We start from the raw sequence: 7,620 nt of genomic DNA on the forward strand, positions 1-7,620 counted from the left end.
CCCGCCGGCGCGCGCCAACCCAGCCTCCCGCGGGTCAAAACCGCGCGCGCGCGCGCGGACCCCACGGCGTCCCCGCCCGCGAGGACCTAGCTCAGCAGCAGCCGACGCCGCCGCGACAGCTCGGCCACCGCTCCTCTCCGACGGGGAAGCGAGAGATTTCTCTCTCTACTCTTCCTTTTTTTCCCTCTCTCCCTCCTCCTGTGTTTTTTTTTACCAGTGTTTTCTCAGCTCGGGGGTTTTAAAACTTTGGCGAGGCTTGCGTGTGGAGTCCGGCCCAAAATTGTTCCACTGGTAAACGAGGGACATGCCCGAGGGAGATCAAAAGTTACGCCGCGTTATCCGCGTAGCTCTACTGACAGGTGGGGCGGGACTGCGGGAGCGGCAGGTGACGTGGGCGTGATGCGGGGCTGGGGATTTCGTGGACGCGGTCCTCGTACGCTACTAGTCCCCAGATCACTTGTAAGCAATCGAGAAAGCCTGTGTCTTTTTTCGAAGGGCTTATCGAGAAAATACGTTTCTCCTTTTCTTTCTTTTCTTTGCTAAAGATCCTTCTGCTTTTTACCATTTCCACGTTTATAAGGGGGGAGCAGCAAAAAGTGCTATCATTACATAATCGACCATCCATTTCATAATTTTCTTTCACTATCGTCAAAACGATGAGCTTGCACTCACGACCTTCAAATGGATAAGTTTGATAGATGCACTGGAATGGTTTGAGGTCTATGAAGTTTGAATCAACTTTGCCTTGCCGCACTTGGTTTTGATTGATATCTAATTTCTAAGGGCCAAAAAATAATATGTTGTACACGCTTATGCGCACGTGTGAAGCAATTATACCAGCTCTCATCCGATCAAGATCTATCACCATCCGGTTCGCATGAAACTTCGGTTACTGGTTAGTTATCTAACGGTTTTGTAAAATGAATGTACTTGGTGTCGCTTTATTGCGCCGGTACAAAGGAAAATAGTCAAACATAGTTATGTTGCACATGCTTAACCGCATGGTGGAGAAATTATACCGCTGTGCATGTTCGGTTGTTCGATCTAATTGGATGAACATTTTAACACCATGATTCACATGAAACTTTATTTATTCAGATCAAGTTATCCAACAATACGTTTGCACGGAACTTCAGTTACCCGTTTGTTATCTGACAATTGTTTTATGGATGTACTTGGTGCGGTTTTATTGCACCATTACAGGTGTATCTTCACATTTTTCACGTCTACGATCTTTGAGTTCCCAATATGGCAATGCCACAGTTTTTTTTAATTATTAGTTGAATTCTTTCTCCGATCCTCCACTTGTTGTTTAACCTGTAAGTATTTCCTTTTTTTCTCATAAGCCCCTGTTTTTCTCTTTTTCTTTCATCAAAACTGCATTCACATTTAAGTGGACTCTTAATGCAAAATGGGGTTTACTCCGGGTTCACATAAAAAAACATCCCATAACGTATCCACTAGCATACCGGTTTCCGATTGACCGTCCAGCCATAGCATAACTGACGCGATTTTGCTAACCACCTCCTCTTATCATTTCAGCAACATTGCAAAGTGCATCATGAACGCAGAGAAAATGCACTCCAGAACGCACTTTAGCTGCATACGTCACGTCACTGCCAGAGTTTTTCGTGCCCAACGAAAGCAGTGTACGTTACCGTAAAAGGGGCGTACCGTTTCCATACGTCCCGGAGCAGCAGTACGTCTGGTCCTGGTCCATGCATGTACTCTACTCAACTCGTGCTGCCCCTCGGGCCCCTCCAGTCAGTGGTCCAGTTCGCTGGCGCGGGGCGGTCAAAGGTCCCCCCCAGGGCCTTGCAACGGGATCCGGTGCGGGCACCCGTAATCCCGTACCCCGGCAGCGGTGGGGCGGGGCCGGGCCCACCTCGCGCTCTGCCCCTGTCAGGGCCCCGGCCAATGGGGAGGCGTCACGCAGCGGGACGAGGCGGGGGTGTCTGCCGTTCGGGATGACGCAGCCACGCAGGGGGGAGGGGGGGTTGCCCCCACCTCCCAGTCACAGCAGCGCGCGGAGGGGCACGTTTCGCTCCTACGATTGCGGGGCCCAGCGAGGCGCCGGCTCGGATTTCCGGCCGGTCAAAATGCTGGACAACGACGGTCTGCGTCCACGGTCTCGGTTTTGATCTTTCCCGGCCGACATTTCGATTCAGTCTTTGGTCTCTAGCCTAACACCTTTCTCCCTCTTCGAATTGTGTAGCGCCTCCGCCACTCTTCCCCTTCCATTCCGACGACGATGGTCCTGACTCCTGACACACCGGTTTACAACCGTTGCTCCAGCTCGCTAGATCTATCATGCTGGAGCAACGGTTACAACCGACGGTGCATTTGGAAATTGAAGTGGATTGGTTGTCCGCTTTAGAATCAGTTTGGATATGTTACTGCTAAAATTTAACACTTCCATCCATCAACACTTCTGTTTGGAGACATAGCTAATGGATAGAACTAAAGTCCATGGAAAATCACTTTTGCCCTCTTGTCTTTCACCTTCTCCTTTTTTCTCTCCCTTTTTATCTTTTCACAAACCATTAGCATCCATTAACTCCTTCCCACCAGCTAATATTTTTGCAACTTTTTAAGTGTGAGCTAAAGTTTAGTGCTTCCATTAGCCATTCCATTTGGATGGGCTAATGCATAAAGATGCTAAACTTTAGCACTTCCACCTATTAGGCATCAGATCCAACATGCCCTTAAACCGTTCATTGGCTGGGACGGTGCCTCTCATCCGGCCTCCTTCCATAACCTCTGGACAATGCCGCCATATACTTAGGGTAACATAATTTAAACTTACGTGCCTCTCTATCCTAACCCTCTTCCTAAAACTGCATGTAACAACCTGGCATGTCAACATAAATGTTCAGGTGGGCTTCTTGCTTGCCATAGCCAGAAAAACGATGCATTGAGTGCTGACAAATTAGAAATTAGGCCCCGTTTGGTAGAGCTTCGGCTTCTCGTAAAACAGCTTCGGCTTCGGCTTCTTCGGTGGAGTGGCTTTTTTAGTGAAGTTGAAGTCGTTTTGCAAAACGTTTGGTAAAACGGCTTCTCAATGGCAATATGTAATTTTACGATCACTTAATGCTTGGAGAGAGAGGAGAAGCCGGTGAAGCCACTTTTTTCGGCTTCTCCTCTCTAGTGTAAGCCGTTTTGCGGCTTCTTCCCGGCTTTGGTGGTGAAGCCGTTTTGAAATTGACCCTTTGGTAGGGCTTCACCAAAAGCTGGTGGAGAAGCTCTACCAAACGGGACCTTAGTCTATCAAAGACTACAGACGATTTAGAGAGGTTGTGGGCTAAAATTCACCATATTTCAACAAAAAATAGGGCCCGGGTGGACAGGCCAAAATTTACCCCGGCATGCTTGGTCAAGAATCGAACACGCCGAGCGTACCAACGAGCAGGGCCACTGCTCTTCCACTCGAAAAAGTCGGGTCTCTTTTACCGAAAAGAGGGCAGGAGAGAAGCGTATCTTTCATGGTGTACCTGGTCACCGACTCACCGTTAAAGACACAGATACCTCAAGCTACGGAGAAAATAGTGTAGTTGATCGCAGACCTGCAAGTAGTGTATGAACTATGAAGTCCCTCCATCCCAAGAGAAAAAGTTTCAGCACAAAAACTGTAAATTATGGGAGAATTATAATTTGTCCCTTCGCAAATAGGGAAGAAGGCATGTAGTTTCTGGATCGACAAAGTTACGTAGTTGTCCAAGAGAACATATCTGGATAAGTTCTCAGTTGTCCAAACTTTCAGAAGGATACATATTGCCGATAATCTGCTAAGAAGAGACATCATTACTTGTGCACTTGCGCTTTGCAGTAGCTAATATCACCACCTTTCAGAAGTTGTCAGTGAACATACAGTCGCTTCCATGGCTGAGAAATGGTGACAAGAAAGAAGGTGGTCGCACAGCCTTGGCCCAAAGTATATTCGGTTCGCGCTACCTACGCGGTAAAGCACGCATTAGTTTGATACCAGGAGCTAAAATTTAACCTTATCATGTCGAATGTTCGGATGCTAATTAGTAGAACTAAATATGAACTAATTCGTGAGACGAATCTATTAAGCCTAATTAATCTATCATTAGCAAATGGTTACTGTAGCACCGCATTATCAAATCATGGACTAATTAAGCTTAATGGATTCGTCTCACGAATTAGTCTCTATCTATGTAATTAATTTTATAATTAGACTATATGTAATACTCTTAATTAGTATTTAAACATCCGAGATAGGGTTAAAATTTAGTCCCTTTAAGCCAAACACCCCTTATTTTGTTCGCGTCACAGACCCAGACCCAGATTGTTCGTTTGTTCTCGGTTTCCCTCGTGGCGTCATCCGCCGAGCTGCCTTTTGGGTCGCGTGGTTTTTTTCTGATTAAACTACTCGCGTCTTCCTTCTATCAGAGCAGTTTTTGCTGGACTTTTGTACTTCGCTAATCGCAAGGTAACAATGACCGACAATCACGGAATCACACATGAAATGCTTCCACTAAAAACTAGATGCAAAGGCTCCTCCGAAGATTCCTTTCAGGACCATCATGCCGCCAAACTGTTGGGCCCGTCAAGACTAGTCCTGGGCCTAGTAAGAAATAAAAAAAAATTGTCGTTGGAGCTGTGTTTGAGGCCTGGACAGTCCAGGCCCAAGTATATAAATTCTAAACCCAATGCAGCCCAGTGGCTGTAACCAGTGGGGATCAGCAGGTACAGGAAGCTTTTCATGCTTGCACAGCCTATACCTAATCTAAGCGTGATATTTTTTTTTTGAATTTAATCTAAGCGTGATATGTGTACAAAGCATATCGTTTTCGCGTTAACTTGCACGTTGTCGGGACCTATGGCGTTTGTCCTCCTTACTATATTTCCATATAAAAATACTGCATGCACCAGGCCGTGGAGGCGCGCTTGTGGGGAGCACGGACTCCATTTCGCCGGCCATCCGCCTTGAAAACCCGGTGGTATCTTTTCAGGTGGCGCGGCTGACGACATCACTGACGATGAACTCAACCAATCTCAATCAATGATCCAATGGTAGCAGCAAAGGACGCGCACCAATAATTGGGAGTTACTACTACGAGCCAGGATTCCCCTCCCGCCCTCCCTCGTTCCTTCTGGAGCCAGGATTCCAAGTCCACGGTAGGCCGCTAGTTTATCCGGTGGGGGGCCCGCACTAAGCAAGTTTGACCTCGCGCCATTGGTTGGGCGCAGGGGGCAACTTGATCCGTCAGTCGCAGACTCGCAGGCTCGTAGCTTGCGGCACTGGCACTCTCTGATGGGATCTTGGGATCCTTGGCTTGGCTCAATTTGCCGCGGAACTTGCATGGCCGTGTGGTGTGGCCAAACGATTGGCCTGATTGGCTGCGGGATGGCGGAGTATCTGAATTGCTTAATCCTTTCCGATCTGCTACTATACGCTGCGGGACGACGGGCCGGGGCGACGCGCACGCGGTTTTATGGTGCATCCCGAAGGTTCCCGTCCTAATATAAACTTGGTTTGCTGCTTCGTTGGGTGATTAGTGGCTATGTTTGGTGGGCATCGCGTTGCTATTTTGCTGACGCACTTTGTGTTGTTTTCCTACGAGAGAGCACGCAACTTTGGCAACTCGCGTTCTTGTTACCAGTACTAGCCACCAGGGGCAGGGCGGCAGGGCGTCATACTCTAACGAAGTGGGTGACAAGGTTGCCGAGCAGAGGACTTTTTCCCCCTTCGCTCCCTGCATCTAATACTCCTGGGCCATGTTTAGTTACTCCCAACTCCCAACTTTGACACTATGCAAAAAGAAGATTCCCCATCACATCAAACTTGCGGTACATGCATGGAGTACTAAATGTAGATGAAATTAAAAACTAATTGCACAGTTTTGTTGTACTTTGCGAGACGAATTTTTTGAGCCTAATTAGTCAATATTTGGATAATAATTTACAAATACAAACGAAACGCTACAGTGTGCTACAGTGCTGTAACAGTAATTTAGCACCTCTCAAATTCCCCAACTAAACAAGGCCCTGGTCTGTAGCAGAGTTCGCATCCGAGACGCAAAGCATGTGGTAGCTCCGGGACAAAAACGTGCGAGGTCTCCCTCCACAGGCTAGCCTTTCCAATTCCCCCGCGTGACGAATGCGCCGTCGACACGAGTGGCAAAAAAAGGCAGCCGTGTGATTGGCCCTTATTACCAACCCCTCTCTCGGGTTCCTCCTCCCTGCGCGTGCTAACAAACAAATCCATCCGGCTCAGTTCGATGTGACATGTGCTAAAAATAAGCAAAGGAACCAAACACCCCCTTAAACAGCTAGGGTGGTCGGATCCATGGACTAATTCAAGTCACATCAGATATTTGAATACCAATTAGAAGGATTAAATGTGAACTAATTATAAAACTAATTGCATAAGGTGTGGCTAATTCGCGAAGCCTAATTAATCCATAATTAGCACATATTTACTGCAGCATACATAATCAAATCATGAACTAGGTTTAATAAATTTATCTCACAAATTAGTCTTCATTTATTCAATTAATTTTGTAATTAACTTATATTTAATACTTCTAATTAATATCTAAACATTCCACGTGACAGAGTTTCTCTAAAACGAGACACCCGTACACACACATTTGACAAAAAAACGTCAACGTCTCGCTCCCTAGAGAGTACTGTACCACCTAACTCGGCGGCTCCACTATTCCTTTGGCCCCGTGGCTCATGCGTTGCGTGCGTCAGCGGCCCGGGTGGCTCGTGTGCCGGCAGCTCCCGCGCCACACGCCCGCGGGGGCGACGACGTCACCCCTGCTGCCGCGGCGAGCGGCCACCAGACTCCAAATCCACCAATCCGTTTCATCCAGGCCCAGGCGCAGCAGCGGTGTCTCTCCGGGGTCCCAAGCAGGCCACCGGCCGACGAATGGCGCCGCGCTACGTGCCGTCGTCCCACAGGCCGGCGGCGTCGTCGTGCGGGGGCGCGCGCGGCGCCAAGACGTGGGGTCCCCGACTCCAAGGGATGGATGGTCGAGAGCGGCAGGGAGGCTACCCGGAAGATGCACCGAGAGATCCGGGCGAAGCGGATGACGGGTGGGGTCCGGAGGTTCCTCGGGCCTACGGGTGGTGGGGAACGGGGATCGCGCGTCTCGGGCTGTGGCCGGCTCGGGCGCGCGAACGGGAGCAGTAAAGAATCGGAGGCGCGGCCCGTGGGACGGCGACAAGTGCCCCCCGCGGACCCCGCCCAACCAACGGCGGCGAGCGAGTCGCGCTCGCGCGCCGGGTCCCCCCTCCCCCGGCGCGGAGCCGAAGCCGGGACACGACACAGGAGCGCGGGCGCGGCGAAACGAGCGAGCCCACGAGCCACGAGCGCAGCTCAGCCAGGCAGGCTCGACGACTCGGGCGCGCACGCACGGCAGCAGACGGCGCCGTCCGTGTGTGGGGTGTGGGCACGCCGGCACCGGAGGGGGCTGTGGCAGCCGCGCAACAGACCAACTTGCGTACGCCCGGAGCTCGCGGGGCCGTAGCTTGGCCATGTCGCCACGGCGCGGCGGGGTCAGGGGTGGTCCAGCCAGGCAGGCCCTGCCATCGACACCGACACTGGCTTTTTGGCGAAAGCGATTGGGGGGGGGGGGGGGGGGGGGG

Source organism: Setaria italica, chromosome VII (genome assembly GCF_000263155.2).
Source record: "Setaria italica strain Yugu1 chromosome VII, Setaria_italica_v2.0, whole genome shotgun sequence".
Taxonomy (NCBI): Eukaryota; Viridiplantae; Streptophyta; class Magnoliopsida; order Poales; family Poaceae; genus Setaria; species Setaria italica.